Source organism: Natator depressus, chromosome 11, assembly GCF_965152275.1.
Source record: "Natator depressus isolate rNatDep1 chromosome 11, rNatDep2.hap1, whole genome shotgun sequence".
NCBI classification, from domain to species: Eukaryota; Metazoa; Chordata; order Testudines; family Cheloniidae; genus Natator; species Natator depressus.
Genome location: NC_134244.1, coordinates 80,110,575 through 80,129,327, shown reverse-complemented (window position 1 = coordinate 80,129,327; position 18,753 = coordinate 80,110,575).

Here is an 18,753-nt window from a genome sequence, read left to right as displayed (position 1 = left end):
TCCTTTCCTTCTGCAGCAGCCAATGGCAGAAATCCAGGGAATCCCTACTGAGAAGGAGGTTTGGAATTCAGGGCTGAGTGAAAGCGTGTTTGAAGTAGGCCCGGTAGGATGAACGTGGGTCGGCGAGTTGCTGAGGTAAGAGAACAAAAGCAAAAGGGAGGAGATAAAGTCACTAGTTTGCAATAAGGTGTGAGGAGAAAAAGCAGCTTCTGTGGAAGAGCTGAGGAGTTGGTGGTGGCCAGTGAATGTTTAATAAGCTGAATCCCTGTACCGGGGTTCCTGCTCCCCAATGGCGTGCCTCCTCATGTCTAGGTCTGGGAAAGTAGCTCTCACAGCATTCAGGGCTCCCTTCCTTCTTCTCTCTGCTCACGCTGTGATTGTCTCTCTGGCCAGGTCCCTGTTTAGTCGACCCCTTCCAGGACTGTGAAGTCTGACAGGACCACTCTCCAAATGCCTTCCCCAGAGAGTGCTCAGCCCCAGCTCAGGCTCTGTGCCACCATACCAGGAGCTGGCAGGGGAACCCAGGTCCACCTGCTACACTGGGTTCCTGCCCAGGGACCCTATAGCCTTCAGTCCAGGTCTGCTCAGTCCCCATTCCCTGTTGCTGTGTCCCTGGGCTGGGCTCCTTCCTACCCTTCCCTTGCCTGTTTCTGGGTTTACCACGGGATCAAATTCTGTTCCCTCTGGCTACTGTACACACACACCCCTTTGCCTCTTACCAGACTCCTTACTCCAGGGCAGGATCCCAGGGCTTACTCGCCCCTTAGACTCACTCCTTGTCCCTGACAGCCTTCCACAGTGACCATAACCCTCTTCCCCTTTACCCCCATTCCCCACACAGCTTCCTGGCTTCCAGCCCTTCCCCAGCGGGGCTTCACTGTCCGTTAACCGTGGCCCTCCCTCTCCCAGGAAACCTAATTGGGTTCTCAGGACCTTGTTAACCCTGTCAGAGCTGGTGTGAGGTGCCCACCCAACAACAATCCCCACTTGGTTGCACACAGTCCAGTTACTTGCCATTTGGCAATATGTATCTACACCATGAAAGCAGCTTGAGCCTGGGCCTCTCACAGCTAGTGCTGCACAGCGAGAGACTGTCTGACAGATGGAGAATGGGCCCACAGTGAATTCAATGCCTCTGCGTCCCAGCTTAGACCCACAGCTCCCAATTATCCTTCTGATCCGTCAGACCATCCCAATCAAATCTGTCACTACAGTCCTACTGCACCCCTCACCAGAGTATCTAGGCACCATGGATGAAGTCATTGGGAGCTTTGCCATTGACTTGAATGGAAGGCAGATCTCAACCCATGTCTTTAACTGTAAAAGAGTAGCGGAATTATAAAGGTACCAGATGAATTATATAATTCAACCCATCTGGTATTTTACGAAAGTCTACAATCAGCAGCCAGTTGCATACTCTGATGCATCAAAGTCATTTGTGTGGTTACTTCAAGGGAGACTAAAAATGTTAGAATCAACTATTCACAAAATTACCACTTAAGTTTAGGAAAATGACATACGTGTGTGGAATTGTGTAGCAATGAGACAATTTTCAGTCATCCAGGTCTGAAAATTACCACCGAAATGTTATGACATCAAGTGAATGTAACTTGATCTCCTCTCCCCGCCACCCCCGCCTTGTACATTCTCTGTCTAGAGTTTACACTACAATTCTGTTTGGCATTTAGGGTCACTTACAGCAATTTTTACTGTACATATTGTTTTAGTATCTGGAGAGATCAAAGGTGGGTGCGGTGGGGCATTGATGCCATAAATAATGCTGGTTCAGCTTATCTAACTAATATCTAGGTACTTATATGGCCCCCCCTTGCAATGGTATCTGAGCTCTGCTGAAAGATTTAAAACATTCCGTAGAGTGTATCTCTTCTTTAAGATCTTGTGTTTTAGTTTTAATGCTTCTTCTCCAGTTTGTTTTTCTTTGTCAAAGAGTGGAGACATCTAATTTGGCAACTAGCTATACAAATAATGAGTTTCTCTTTTGTTCTTTTTTTATCTTTCTACTGATAACATGACCTACCATAGCAGTTGTTTTTAAGGAAGGCCTGTCTCAGATTTCTGCTGACATGTCAGTTTCCACTCAGTGGCGTCGGATCTTGGCTTGTCATGTCTCATTGGGCAGGTGGAAAACAAGTTACTGTGGGAAAATCAGCAATGCAGGATAAAGAGAAAAACAAGTCCTCTCTCTCCCTCTAAAATTGGAGTCCTACACACATTTAATGTTGAGGTTGTGAGTAGAAAGGGAGAACAAGGTTAGCTGATCCTGATCACCCAAAAGAGATTTTCTCTTTCTCCCGTTTTGGCACATTAATCTCCTTGAAAACTGACAATGAGACGTCTTCCTCACAGTCACCAGATCCTTTCCTGGAGTTGTTTGACTTTCCAAGTGACGTAGCACTCCTGTGCAAAATTACCTGTCTGCAGCTGATTCCAGTGGACAGAGGGGTGCAGAATCTCTTAAACAGGTGGGAGAAGCACATCTGCCCTGTGGGACCCCTTCACACAGGGAGACAAGGGAATTTGTTCAGAACTCTATTTTCCTTCAGATTGTGCAGTGGATAGTACCATCAAAGTCTGTTTCAAATCTCCTTTAAGTGACAAACCAAAGAGGGGGAAGGAGGGAGGGATAGCTCAGTGGTTTGGGGGGATAGCTCAGTGATTAGGGGGGAGGAATAGCTCAGTGCTTTGAACATTGGCCTGCTAAACCCAGCGTTGTGAGTTCAATCCTTGAGGGGGCCAGTTAGGGATCTGGGGCAAAAATTGGGGATTGGTCCTGCTTTGAGCAGGGGGTTGGACTAGATGACCTCCTGAGGTCCCTTCCAACCCTGATATTCTATGAGGGTCCTTTTTTTTTTTTTTTTAAACACTATTATACAGCTTGTCAGAGACTCTGTTGCTTCTCAGTGGCAAACTGTTAGTACCGATAGTAGCACCCAGAGGCTGCAACTAAGATCAAGGACCCATTGTGATCATCGCTGGTGATCCATCAGGGTGGAGGATGATCTCTTCCATGGGTTTTATTTTTTATGGGTCCTTTGGTGACTGAGGAGTCTGATCCTTGAGCCACAAACTCGTTGGCAGATGTTGCAGGTGATGTTGGAAGGCAGAGTTGGTCCATGATTGCTGCATGACAGTTATCTGTCCTTTCTTTTCAAGCATTTTTCTGCAACCAGGGCAAGGTGATCTTCCTCAAAAGTAGCCGTTTCTTCTCTGACAAGTCTTAGACAGCAGCCCAGGACAGGGCTAACTGGGTCCCAGTGTGTGATATCAATGTCACATCTCTTGATATTTGTCTTGAGGGTGTCTTTGAAGTGTCTTTTGGCCTCCCCATTTCCTTTCTCCTTTCATGAGTTGAGCATTGTAATGAGGCCTTCGCTTGCCCTTGCAACAAATCAGCCGAAGACCCCTTCTGAGTGCAATCACCAGTGCTTTTTATTTTCAGTGTCCACTCCCACCACCTTCTATTTACATCTGCTCCAAACCAGCAACCTGGGGGACAGCTCGCTTCTCCAGCCAGCAGGGATGCACAGCCTTGGGCTCCTCCCTTTCCTTTCCTTTCTCTTCCCTTCCCCTCCCCTTCCTTCCTGCCACCCTTATATAGCCCCCTGGCTAATAAGGCCTGCAGGTGCTTCTCTTCTAGCAATTAGGTATGGCATACTCAGCCAGACCCAATTAATTCTTCTTAATTGGAGCTGGCTAACAGGCCTGGCTCAGGACCTCCTGGCCAGCACCCTGTTACATGCCTCCCCCCTTAAGAACCGAAAGGGCCAGCTGACCTTGGCCCCTCTGCCCAAGGGGCTCCTCCGGGGAAGTTCCCTGCTCTTGGCCAGGCGATCCCCAGCATCCTCTCCTGGGGTTTTCTCCATCTCCCTCCTGCAAAATGTACACTGCTCGGAGAGTGTCTGCCCCCATAATTCCACCTCTGCTCACAGGTCATCACACCAGTTGCACCCCGGCAGGTGTCCCATCCCCTGTTTCCCCTTTAGTTTTGGTAGGGGGTCAGGATCCATCCCACCGTCCTGCGGGACCCTCTGTGCCTCAGTTTCCCCCAGGCCACCCAGTGGATTCTGGGTCCCCTCCCTGGGGAGCGGGGTTGTGGGGTGCTCCAATTGCCCCCTCTCCCATTCCAAGGGCTCAGGCTGGCTGGCTCCCCCATACACCCTTCCCGTGAGTCTGCTTGCTCTGGGCTCTGTTGTCTAGGAGTCTCTTCTTTGTTATTTCTGGGACTTCGCTCATCTTCCCCACTTGGGATCCTCAGCTTAGGGATATCTGCCCCCTCCTTTGGGGCACCCCTCCGCTTCTTTCTAGGTAGTGGGCCCCAGTCCCTACCTAACACACCAGGTATGGTAGCCCCTCTAGCCGCTTCCATTTGAAGTGGCCCCTCACTTCGAGGGGCACCTGGGCCACCGGGCAGGACCTCTTGTCCCCATGGATACACTCAAGGGCCATCCTTGGCCCCGTGATCAGCCAGTGCGGCTTTACCAGCCCCCTCTGTAAAAGCGAACAGGCTGATGCAGTATCTATCAGGCCTGTTTGGGGGTTCCTCCCAATCCTCATTGGGATGGTGGACAGTTTGTGTCCCCCTTCTCACCCCCCCCAATTTGAGTTCAGCTACGAAACTCAGCCCACCCACACTCCATATCAGGGCAGTCACATTTTGTGTGTCCAGGTCTCCTACATTGCCAGCAAACAAGCTTGGCGGGCCTCTCTAGGGCTCCTTGGGGCTCCCCCTTTCTCTCCGGGCCTTTCCCAGAAAAAGGTTCCGCCAGTTTCTTCCCCAACTCAGCCAGAGTATGGCCCAGTCCATTAGTCTCTGGGTGTACACCCGGGGCCTCCCTGCCTCTGTCCATTGAGCCACTTGGAACTTTTGGCGGTACCACTCCGTCGACAGGCCCACCCAGTCTAGAAAGGCCGCCCGCACCGCCTCATAGTTCTGGGCTTGCTCGTCGCTCAAGGCCATATAGGCCGCTTGAGCCTCTCCCATCAGGTATGGAACCAGTCGGAGGGCCCAGATTCCCGTCTCCCACCTGGCTCCCGTGGCTACCCACTCAAAGGTCCTGAAAAAGGCATACGGATCATCCACCGGGCTCATTTTACAAAGTCCCCAGCCCGGCAGCCGGGTGCCATCCCCTCCTGCAGGATTCACCACTCGTTGCAAGAGCTGCTGTTGCATGCTGGTCTGTTCCCGTATGAATTCTCGCAGACTCTGCTGTTGCTTGGCTTGCCAGGTCAGTAAGGCCTGTCTCTCAGCCTGGTGGGACTGCTGAAAACTTTGCAAGGCCTGCTGCATCTGCTCCTGCTGTTTGATCAGCCACTGCAGGGTCTCCTCCATATCTGGGCTGCCAACCATGTTCGCTGGCTCTTGGGTCCCGGACAAGCCCCCATATGTAATGAGGCCTTCTCTTGCCCTCGCAACAAATCAGCCAGAGACCCCTTCTGAGTGCAATCACCAGTGCTTTTTATTTTCAGTGTCCGCTCCCACCACCTTCTATTTACAGTCTGCTCCAAACCAGCAACCTGGGGGACAGCTCACTTCTCCAGCCAGCAGGGATGCACAGCCTTGGGCTCCTCCCTTTCCTTTCTCTTTCCCCTCTCACATCCTTTCTGCCACCCTTTTATATAGCCCCCTAGCTAATCAGGCCCGCAGGTGCTTCTCTTCTAGCAATTAGGCGTGGCATACTCAGCCAGCCCCAATTAATTGGAGCTGGGCTAACAAGGGCCTGGCTCAGGACCTCCTGGCCAGCATCCTGTTACAGGCATGCAGCAGCTGTTTTGGCAGGCATGCAGCAGGCATGCGCACACACTGCCCGCTCCACCTCAGCTGGTGCTGGATAATCAGCCAATACTGAAGATGTTGACCTCCATGAAGACACTGACATTAGTGCGGTGATCCTCCCACTTTATGTTGAGGATCTTCCAGAGAAAGTGTTGGCGTTCCAGGTTTTTCAGATGTTTTCTGTCGGTCACCCAAGTCTCACAGTTGTAGGGAAGAGTTGGGATCAAGGCCCCATTGGAACAGATGCTGTACAAATGGAGTAAGAAACAGGCTCTGCCCTGAAGAGTTTACAACAAACCAGTCCAAAGGGTGGGAGGGGAAACAGCGGCACAGAGAGCACAGCTTCCTTAGGGCAGTGGGAAATGAACTGTAAATGGTTTTTTTGGTTTTTTTCTTTTTCCCCTGCTACTCCATGCAAGAATTCATGGAATCTGCAATTCTCTCACTGTGGGTAATTCCACTGTACAACTGTCTCGACTCTGTGGATAAGCCAGCTGTGAATTAAGGCTGTGGTCTGGCTCTGCTAACAAGTCCTGTTGTATCCTAAATCCCAGTGATGTTTCTGTGGCTGCACGCTTAGGGATTTCCTAAACTGAAGTGCAATTGAGATACTTAACTGAAGGAAAGGGGTGGCAAAGTAAATCTGGGGGCTATTAGCTGGACAAGAGATGTAAGTCTTTATCAGGTCAGGTTATACTGACATTACCAATGCAGCAATTCTGTTCTGAGGCTTTTCCTATTTACTGCCATGCAGAACAGCACGGTAATGCCAGGGCAGTCTGTTTAATGAATTGAAAACATGCAGCTCTCCTATTACAAGATTGTAATCATCAGAAAATACATAGACAAACAAACCACTTCCTATGCAGAACCCTGTCCCAAAAGTGAAACTGTCAAGCTGTTGTGTTGGTATTTTTCAGTGACATCTCATCTTTAAACAGATTTATTTCCAAAGCCTGTGTTTTTCTATGTAAGCCAGAAATCTAAAACTAGTTCGGGCCTCTCTCCTCTGAGACACAACTCCCTTGGGTTTGCCAAAACAATAGAAGAAATGTGCAGTCTGATGGATGTAAATGTCCCACTAGAGGTTGATCATGTAGCATGTAGAAATACTATTTCAGACCCCAACTTCCTGCCACTGCAAAGCTATTGAGAGCCCCCTGACTCTTTTGAATCCTGTCCTGATTAGTAATGATGTTTTTAATTGGAACTTCAAGGTTCATTACTGAATGCAGATTAATTAAATGGAGAGGAAGGATAATGAGGAACATTCCCCATGGACACATAAAGTAACACACATGTTCTCGTGGGATTCTAAAATCCAGACCTGCTGCCAATTCCCCAAAGACTTTTCTTTTCTTTTAAAAAGTGAGCATCATCCTTCTGCCTCTTCCCAGGCACACTGACTGGGGAAAGGTTGCTTCCTTACAAATACAAGGGCTAACTTTCCAAGGTGCTGAGTGCCAGTCAGTAGGCGTTAAAGTGCTCGGTTGAAAATCAGTCCTTACTCAGGAAAAAATGTGCCTGAAGTCTGCAAGAATCCCAAGTAAGGACAGAGTGAAAACTGGCATAGGACCTCAAGATTTGGCCCTAATATGGTAAAATCTGGTCCTTTTGACAGGCATCAGTATCCAATGGGTAGAGCACAGTACTGGAGGTCAGTCACGGACCTGTTTAACCCTAGGCAAGTCATTTCCCCTCTTTCCGCTCCCATGCTTTGTGTTTTAAAATTGTAAGAGCAAGTAGGTGGTGTGTGCAGCTCTGGGGTGTTGACAGGTATCCAGGGACGTTCACCGGTGTGACCAAAAGGCCATTGCAGTGCTCGCTTATTCCTTGACAGTTGTCTGTTCTTTTACAAGCATCATCAATGCAGAGTGGAGCAGACAGCTCAGCCATTCCACTCTAAAAGCCAAGTGAAAACAGAAGGACCAGATAAAGAAGTGGAATTGGGAGCAACACAATAGAATAGCTGTTGCACTTATGCAATTCCCCCACTCCATATCTGAAATAAATGCATACACATTTCTGTTTGCATCCCCTATGGCTAAGGACACGCTGTGTACATACTTCGCTAAAGAAAATAGTGATGAGCAGGCATGGTATGTTTTAGCATTTGCTAGCATCTTTATTTCTCAACCAATTCTTCTTCTTCAAGTGATGTCCCTATGGGCACTCCACTGTAGGTGCGGCAGTGCCCCCTGCACCTGGATCAGAGATCTTCATCAGTAGTGCTCGTCAGACTGCACATTTGCACCTCCCCCCTCTCACACTGTGAGTGGGATGTGTATATATAGCGCTGTGTGGTCCAACTGCCCCCCAGTTTCTTCTCTATCATCTTTGGTCTGGGACAGAATCCACAGCAGAGCCTGCTTCCACGTTTCTCTCAGTAGATAGTCTCTTACCTGTCAGTTTTAGTGTAGTTAGTACTTCTTCCCGTCTCAACAAAACGTGTTTTTGTTTTCGCTTTACCTTTACTGTTACTTCATAACTTTGGTTTCTGTTTCCCCACTTCCCACCCCTTCCCAGCTGGGAAGCTTTTTTTCCCTCACCCTTATGCCCAGATCTCTCAGGTTTAAAAGATACATCTCCTGCCGGACTGCCTTCCTGGTAACAGTATTCGCTGTCTGGGAGAGGGACATGTCCCACAGAGTGTTCCCACTGCCACGATTTGACTGCCAGGGCCAGAAAAGACCAGGACATTTGGTTAAGACTTCTCTTCATGGAGAAATCACTGTGTCCAGCATTGGACCCGAGCCCCAACTCTCCCACTGTGCGGACTTCACGCTCTGCCAGGTTGTCCGCCAATTCTCATTCCCCGTGTCCCTCTAAGAGAAAGTAGTGTCTCTCTTGCTCTGATGAGAAGAAAGAGGCTTCCTCATCACACTCCAAAGCACAGCCTGCCAGAACACCATCCCCTGCAAGGTCAGTCACCTCAACATCCTTGGACAGGGGACATAGCTCCAGAGCCCATCTGAGTACCTCTGGTTCCTGAATGAAACAACAGTCGGTAACTCGGTAGCCACGGCACTGACACAGAGGAAGCTGTCGACACAGAGCAAGTCCTTGGCACCGGGCAAGACCTTGGCACCAGGCAAATCTTCAGGAGAATGCACCTCTCCTTCAGCACTGAGCTGTGCACTGCTACTGATCATACTCCTTCCTCCTCCACAGGAATTCAGATACCCTAATGACCTGCTGGTATCTGACATGCCTGAGTTACCTCCCCTCAGACACCATCTGCCCCCACTTCCAACCTCCTCTCTGGACTGACGACACTCCTCCCTTTCTCCTCCGAGGATGGCACCTCCCTTCCCCAGCAATAAGGAGGAAGAAGAGGAGGAGGAGGGCTCTGTCACACCCTCGTCTTTGAGACAGGCTGCAATGACTTCATCTACACATCCTCACTATTTGCAGTCCACATCCAGACCACAATCCTGACATGGATTGCCATAGATGCAGCCACACATTCCACTCTCTCCACGTTGGTCATATTGGGATCCTTGGACCATGTACAGGGCATAGTTTGGGAAACCTCCCATGGAGGAGACTCAGAGATCTACACCTCTCCCTTCTCCATTGGTGTCTCGCCCACCAGAGACTGAACCTCCCCAGGTACCAAGTAAGGAGGAAGATCAGGAGGAGGAAGCCCTACCAACACTACATTATTCCTCTTCTTCCCTGATGAGGCTATCATGCCTCCATCTCTTATGGGTGCTGACTTCAGGCATTTTCAAAAATTATTCCACAGATTTGCAGACTCCCTACAGAGGAATCTGCAGGAAGTGAAAAATCAGCAGCATAAATTACTTGATACCCTGCACATATCTTCATCCTCCACAATTTCCCTACCTATCAGTGAAGCTCTTCTCAGTTCCGCAAAAGTGCTCTGGCAGACTCCAGCGTCCATCCCTCCAACCTGCAAATGCACTGACAAAAAATATTATGTTCCTGTGAACGATGTGGAATTTCTGTCCTCGCATTCCACCCCAAGTTCTCTAGTAGTTAATGGGGTGCAAGAGAGAGGATGATCGTATCAATCTCGTTCTGCCCATCAGGACAGAGACTGCAAATGCTTAAATTTATTCAAACATAAGGCTTATTCATCGGCCATGGTCCAATTTCGAATTAGACACTGCGGATAATGCCACCTGCTCCATTGCAACTGCAGTGGTCATGAGACATGCATTATGGCTGCAACTCTCGGGCTTTTGGAAGGAGACACAAATCACAGTTGAAGACTTACCCTTTTAGAGCTGCAAACAATTTGTGGAGCATACAGACAACTTCCTACACTCCCTTAATGACTGCTGCCTACTTTCCGCTCCCTTGGTATTTACACTGCTCTGAAAAGATGCCTAGGGAAGTATCATCTTGCCCCCCTTCCCCCCCGATCCCAACCACCACAGAACACTCTTCAGTAGCACTATGACACTCAGCACCAATGACGAAAGACCCCTACCAAATGTAGACAGCTGACTTCTCAAGGGGCTGCCCCTCACACAGCTCCAGCCAAGCAACGATTTTGAAGGTGTGGTCAAGGCCCTGAGAAACCTCCCCCTTTTCCAGTCATACCATCTTCAACATACCACTAATTGGGCGACTGTTTAACTCTGTTCTTTCCATCATGGAGACTGTTCACCTCAGACAAGTGGGTTCTAGAGATCATCAGAGAAGGATACTCCATCCCTTTCCTATCTATCCATCCGTATCACTCCATCCCACCCTTCCTCCCCATCCCTCTTCAGGGACCCCTCTCTCTAACCCATTTTACGAGAAGAAATAATCATCTTCTGCACCTGGGAGCCATAGAACCGGTCCCTTCCCAACACAGAGGAAAGGATTTCTACTCCCATTATTTTCTGATCCAGAAGAAATTCGGTGGATTTCGGCCAATGCTGGACCTTCAAAACCTAAATGAGCTTGTCAAACTGCAATGCTTCAAGATGGTTAGCCTCTCTGCATTATCCCAGTACTGGAACAGGGGTATGGAAAGATGACGCCTTGTTTCCTTAGGTAGGCAGCGACTACTGAAAGAACTTTGGAGAATACACCAGGAGCCATTGACAGTCCGAAAGGCAGTATCTTGTACTGAGAGTGGTTAGTGCCTATAGTGAATTGGAGAAACCATCTGTGGGTAGGGTGTACCATGATATAGAAATATGTGTCTTAGAGGTCGAGGGCTGAGAGCCATTCCCCCGTTCCAGTTCCTTCAGTTCATCTTCAACCACTGGGACACAGATCTCTGGGAGACCCCCTTCCTCGTCACATGGGATGCACCATTACTCTATGCCCTCCCTCCAAGTACTCCACAAGATACAGGGTGACAAAGCTCATGTCATCCTTATAGCTCCAACATGGCCATGACAGATCTGGTATACTTATCTCCTTCACATGGTGGTATGCCGACCAATCTCTCTCCATTCAACTCCGTGGTTCCTTTCACAGGATGCGGGTCGCATCCTCCATCCCAATCCACAGGTGCTCCACCTCAAAGCCTGGCTCCTCTGTGGTTCCAGGATTCAGAGATAACCTGTTCAAGTGCAGTTAAACAGATGCTTTTGAATAGCAGGTGCAACAGGGCTAGACAAACTTACCTTCACAAATGGACTAGATTCCAATGCTGGTGTGCCTCCCCTCAGGTTGACACAATAAGCGTTCCACTACCACTTATCCTGGACTATATATTACACCTTAAACAATCAGGATTATCCACCAGCTCCATTCGGGTGTATTTGGCAGTCATCACCACTTTCCACTGCCACATAGACAGCCATTCCGTCTTCACACACCCACTCACCAAACATTTTCTGAAGGGTCTCCAAAATCTTTATCCTTATTTACGAGACCCAGATGCAACTGGGGACCCTGGCCTAGTCCTACATTCTCTGACTAGACCTCCCTTCGAACCAACGGCAATGTGCTCTTATGTTCACTTATCAATGAAAATGGCTTTTCTTGGGGGGACAGGCCTCCACGGTGGGGGGGGCTGGCTAGGGGTCTGGGGGGAACCGCCCCAGCACTCACTGGTGGCGCGGCTGGGGGCTGGGTCGCTGCACTTCCCGCCGCCGGTGAGTGCAGGCCCCGCCCTTGCTGCAGTTCTCAGGGGAGTGGGGGCAGGGCTGGGGTGGAGCAGGGGTGGGAAGGGGTGGGGGTGGAGCAGGGCAGGGGCTTTGGGGAAGGGGGGGAGTGGGGGCGGGGCTGGGGCGGAGCAGGGGCTGGAGCAGCACCCTAACAAATTTCCTGGTGCCCTACGCAGGTGCGTACTTTGCGTATGGGTAGGGATGGCCCTGATGGGCATCAACAGACACTTTTGTCCGTTGCTAAGCCATTACTTATGACACCATAGCAGACACTCTCCTAGGACACGCTGTCCTATCGTCTGCAGTAAATGCCACTCCGAAGCCCCAGTCTTCCAATCAGGGGCACTGCTTTATAGTCACCTACAGTGGAGCACCCACAGGGACATCACTCCAAGAAGAAGAGACGGTTATTCACCCTGTGCAGTAACTGAGGTTCTAGAAGATGTGTGTCCCAGTGGGTGCTCGACTAGCTGCCCTCCTCCCCTCTGCTGTATATATAAAATGTCCCACTCACAGCGGGAGAGGTGTGCCTGTGTGGTTCGACCGGCATTGCTGCTGATGTCCAATACCAGGCAGAGGGGGCGTTGCCGCACCTACAATGGAGTACCCATAGGGATATGCATCTCAAAGAACTTCAGTTGCTGCACAGGATAAGCAAACCTCTCCTTCTCCCACTTAGCAAACCTTGCTTTCCCCAAGGAAGACTAGGTATGTACCAAGTTTGAGCTTTAACAGCAAAAGCACTTTAAAGTTACCTGATCACAAAATTCTTCTGAGCAATTGTCTTGAAACACTGAAACTGCCTTTTTAATCATACTCAGAGTTCAAAGATAGCCTAGTGAAGTGTACCAAACTTACATATGTAAGTTTTGACAGCGCTTAGAAAAAAGCAGCACCTTAACCCCACAGAAGGCAATTCCGTCATCACTTACAAGGATGGAATTCCCATTGATGTCTGTCGTGATCTAGAAGTTAGGGCAATATTGGTCCATATGACAGTCAACTTTGCACTGATATAGTTAGAGATCTGAGGGAGTCAATGGGAGTTTTTATATTGCTTCGATAGACCTAGGAACAAGCCCCGGGAGACTGGATCAGAGACATTTATATTCACCATCACCAAATTAGCTCTGAAATTTCCTCTGTGCTTCCTTAGCAAATGGATCATGCCTGACACTAAATTGTCTGGTACAGAGTGTCTAAGTGTAAGCATTTGCAGGGTGGGCGTTGTAGTTTATAATCATCTTAGAAGATACAAGGTGCTGTGAACATGTTGTTATTTTTAGACGGAAGTTAACGTCAGGGCTGTGGTAGTGGAAATTTAATAGGGGACAGATTGATGGAGATCGGTCCATCGGGTCCTTGGTTCCATGGGTTCAATGTGTTGTAACAGAGAAGGAGAATAATTTTCTGTAGGCCTCCAATTCTCAGAACGGTCTCCCTCTATATGGTGCTATACAGGGAGATCAATGTTATCTCATTAGACAGACACACCTGTTTCTGTGCCTTTCTAAATGAATGAATGTGTAAGCAGTTCAGTTACCCCGAGTCCACTTACTTTGTACTGCTCCTTATCTGAAGAATGACTCTGAAAGGTCTCCATTACGGTAACTCATGAGTATGTAAAGAAACCACCTCAGGAAGAAACCTGGGGGATCTCGAGGTGGCAAATTCATCCAATATCCTGACAAGTGGAACTGCCCAGTTATTAAGGCCTTCTGTCATTCTGGGTGTGGTAACTGCAGGGTGGGGAGGAGGTGGAAAGCTCCCCCACAGGACAGTGAGTTGATGTAGGATTCCCAAGACTTGAAAGAACGCTCTGAGTTCTCTTAATGGTGCATTTAATCCCCAAATGAAGAAATAACAGCCTTAGGGATGGTCCAAGGTCTTTTTTAATAACTCTGGAAAAAAATGTTAATTGCAGTTTCTTGGCTGCTTGCTCCACTGCTCTCTGTGTAAGAATGAAACGTTGAGGATATTACAGAGACAAGGTGGGGGAGGTAATATCTTTTATTGGACCAACTTCTGTTGGTGAGAGAGACAAACTTTGAGCTCACCAAAAGTTCTTCTTCAGGTCTGGAGACTGTACTCAGTGTCTCAGAGCTAAACACAAGGTGGAACAGATTGTTTAACATAAAGTAGTTAACCTTGAATGGTCCCTTGAAATATGTATTATGTGGCCTTTTAACACCTCTCCATAGGGGAAAAGAGCTGTGGGGAGAGGTGGAAATAGGTTAATGGGTGACAGATTGTTGTAATAAGCTATAATTCCAGTGTCTCTCTTCAGTCCATGATTTTTAGTGTCTCAAAGTTATGAACGTAAGCTGCCAGGCTCATCTTTTGAAAGTGTTGTGCAGGTTTCCTTTGCGGGTAAGAACTGATAGGTCACAGTGATCGTTCTGTGAAAAGTGTTCGCAAAGTGTTTATCCACTGGTGACAAGGTGTTTTTTGTTTTTTATCATTTTCCTGTGTGAGTTCATTCAAGAGTATAGAGATTGTCTGCTTTCACCCACATAGTTGTTATTGGGGGTACTTCGTGCACGGGATGAGGTACACAACATGTTGTGATAGGCAAGTGTAAGACCCATGGATCTTGAAATTCCATGGATCATGACTGGAGAGGTGTTAATGGGCCACTTCACCTTAAACGATCCCTTGAAATGAGTTAACTACTGATGCAAAACAATCTGTTCTACCTGGTACTGAGCTGTAATGCTCTGTTTATGTCTACACTGCAACATAAGTCTGTGCTTGGATCCAGGCTGAAGCCTAACCCCTGTTGCATCTACACTGCAATTGCGCTAATCCAGGGCTCAGACCCAGAGTTCCAGGACCCTGCAGGGCTGGAGGGTCTGAGCTCAAGTTAAACTGGAACCCAGGGTCCGAGCCCTAGTGTTCTGCAGTGTAGACGCAGTCCTGCTTGAATCAGGTCTGGGAGTCAGCTGGAAGTATCCCACAATTCCATGAGACAACTTCCGTAGACCCCTCTATCACAACAATCTGCAATCTACTCTGTTGAGAATAGAAGCCAACCCCCTTTGCAACGAGCAGCAGCTCAGGGCAGCATTAACCCATTCTATTCTGATCATCGATCTGTAAGCACACTGTCAGAGAGCCTCCTGAGTTTTCAATGGAGAGCAAACCCATCAAGCATTTTGCCAAACGAGCTGCTTCAAGCTTCCTGTAACACTGAGGGTAGGCAGTAAAGTTTTCCCACAGTGCACCACAGTCCTACGGCTAGTGAGATTAGAGTCCCACTAATTTGGGCTCACATTACAGTGTAGACATACCCTCTGAGTACCTTTCCCAGACCTGAAGATGAGCTCTGTGTAAGCTCAAAATCTTGTCTCTCTCACCAACAGAAGTTGGACCAATAAAATATATTACCTCCGCCACCTTGTCTCTCTAATATCCTGGGACCAACACAGCTACAATGACACTGCATGCAACAGTAGATTGAGGATATGGCAATTGAACCACTCTCAGTTCTCTAGCTGCATACTCCACAATGGAAGAGCTCTGACGAAATGTCTCAGGCCTGAGTTGCAAACAGTTTGCCATATGTGCAGTCTCACAAAATCCAGTGGGACTACCTGAGTGCATTGCATCTGAGTTAAGCATATGCATAGTTGTTTCCAAGATCAGGGTCCACTGCTGTACACCGTGGACAAGTCTACAAGCTAGCGAACAGGAGCGGCTAACGGGAGTTTTGCAAGGCAGTTTACAGGGGGAGTGGGAGAGTGGGGGGCTAGATACACTTAACATTCCTTAAACTTCTTTAAACTTAAGCTTAAAAAAAAACCCTGACAAAAACAAAACCTCAACAAAGGAACTATCTTAAGGAGTAAAGAGAAAATGCAGGAAGAAGTCCAGCAACAGAGTGGGGGATATCCAGTTGATTGCACTCAATGCAGCATGTATGATTACCTGTCCTATGGTCATGTGGCATATGTGAGCATTTGGTGCAAGGAGCTCCTGGCCCTCAGAGACCGTGTACGGGCTTTGGAGACCAGAGTGGCTGAACTGGAGGAGCTAAGGGAGACAAAGCAGTACATAGATGAGACTTTCCGTGACACAGTAGAACGGTCCCACCCCCGGTCTGACAGCCTCTGTGCTGTTGAGGAGGATGAAAGTCTCAGGGAAGGAGAACATCCAACTGGAGCAGAGGGAAACAATTCCATAGTTGGGACCCTCCTTCTGGATGATGATGTGGTATCCTCTCACACTGAGGATATCTCTCCAGGGGAGGGAACTCCAGTTATTAGGAAGAGACAGTTATTAGTAATGGGCAATTTGATCATTAGAAACATAGCTGGGTTTGCGATGACCAGGAGAACCGCATGGTGACTTGCCTGTCTGATGTGAAGGTTGCGGATCTCTCAAGCCATCTGGATAGACTTATGTGTAGTGCTGGGGAGGAGCTGGTGGTCATGGTACATGTAGGTACTAATGACATAGCGAGGGATAGGAGAGGTCCTGGAGGCCAAATTTAGGCTGCTAGGTAAGAGTTTGAAGTCCAGGAGCTCCATGGTAGCATTCTCTGAAATGCTTCCAGTTCCACGTGCGGGGCCAGTTAGATGGGCAGAACTGCAGGGTCTCAATGCGTGGATGAGACGGTGGTGTAGGGAGAAGGGTTTAGATTTATTAGGAACTGGGGAAACTTTTGGGAAAGAGGGAGCCTAAATAGGAAGGATGGGCTCAACCTTAACCAAAATGGAGCCAGATTGCTGGCATTTAACAGTAAAAAGTCATAGAGCAGTTTTTAAACTAAGGGCTGGGGGAAAGCCGACAGATGCGGAGGAGCATGTGGTTCAGACAGAGACATCTCTTAGGGGAGGATCTATTAATGGAGATTCTCTATGTCCTGGTAAGGAGGAGAGCATGGAAGATAATTCGCATATAACACAGTTGCGGCCATGGATCCCAAATTTAATTACTCTAATTGCAATTCATTTTAACGCGGTCCCCATGTTAACGCGGTACTGCGCATGGATCCCAAATCCCACGTCCTAGCGAGGGTCCAGTGTACATCATGTAATGGGAGACAGCTAAAAAGTGACAAGTTTTTAAAGTGCTTATATACCAATGCTAGAAGTCTAAATAATAAGATGGGTGAACTAGAGTGCCTGGTACTAAATGAGGATATTGATATAATAAGCATCACAGAAACTTGGTGGAATGAGGATAATCAATGGGACACAGTAATACCAGGGTGCAAAATATATTGGAAGGATAGAACCGGTCGTGCTGATGGGGAAGTGGCACTACATGTGAAAGAAAGCATAAAATCAAATGAAGTAAAAATCTTAAATGAACCAAACTGTACCAGAGAATCTCTATGGATAGTAATTCCATGCTCGAATAATAATATAGTGGTAGGGAGATATTCCTGACTCCCTGACCAGGATGGTGATAGGGACTGTGAAATGCTCAGGGAGATTAGAGAGGCTATTAGAATTAAAAACTCAATAATAATGGGGGATTTCAACTATCCCCATATTGACTGGTACATATCCCCTCAGGACGGGATGCAGAGATAAAGTTTCTTGACACCTTAAATGACTGCTTCTTGGAGCAGCTAGTCCTTGAACCCACAAGAGGAGAGGCAATTCTTGATTTAGTCCTAAGTGGAGCATAGGATCAGGTCCAGGAGGTGAATATAGCTGGACCACTTGGTAATAGTGACCACAGTATGGGTCATTACACATTTTGAATCTATTTCCCCATGTTAAGTATCCTCACGCCTTCTTGTCAACTGTCTAAATGGGCCATTTTGATTATCACTACAAAAGTTTTTTTTCTTCCGCTGATAATAGCTCATCTTAATTAATTAGCCTCTTACAGTTCGTATGGCTACTTCCACCTTTTCATGTTCTCTGTATGTGTGTGTATATATCTTCTTACTATATGTTCCCTTCTATGCATCCGATGAACTGAGCTGTAGCCTACGAAAGCTTATGCTCAAATAAATTGGTTAGTCTCTAAGGTGCCACAAGTCCTCCTGTTCTTTTTGCGAAACCACAGACTGTAATTAAATTTAACATCCCTGTGGCGGGGAGAATGCCACATCAGCCCAACAGTGTAGTATTTAATTTCAGAAAGGGGAACTACACAAAAATGAGGCGGTTAGTTAAACAGAAATTAAAAGGTACAGTGCCAAAAGTAAAATCCCTGCAACCTGCATGGAATCTTTTTAAAGATACCATAATAGAGGCTCAACTTAAATGTATACCCCAAATTAACCAAAAAAGTGTCAGCATGGCTAAACAACAAAGTAAAAGAGGCAGTGAGAGACAAAAAGTCATCCTTTAAAAAGTGAAAGTTAAATCCTAGTGAGGCAAATGAAGTGTAAAACTATAATTAGGAAGGCCAAAAAAGAATTTGAAGACCAGCTAGCCAAAGACTCAAAAAGTAATAGCAAATTTTTTTTAAGTACATCAGAAGCAGGAAGCCTGCTAAACAACCAGTGGGGCCACTGGATGATCGAGATGCTAAAGGAGCACTCAAGAATGATAAGGCCATTGCGGAGAAACTAAATGAATTCTTTGCATTGGTCTTCATGGCTGAGCATGTGAGGCAGATTCCCAAACCTGAACCATTCTTTTTAGGCGATAAATCCTAGGAACTGTCCCAGAAGAGGTTTTAGAACACATTGATAAACTGAACAGTAATAAGTCACCGGGACCAGATGGCATTCACCCAAGAGTTCTGAAGAAACTCAAATATGAAATTGCAGGACTACTAACTGTAGTCTGTAACCTATCATTTAAATCAGCTTCTGTACCAAATGACTTGAGGATAGCTAATGTGACGCCAATTTTTGAAAAGGGCTCCAGAGGTGATCCTGGAAATTACAGGCCGGTAAGCCTGACTTAAGTA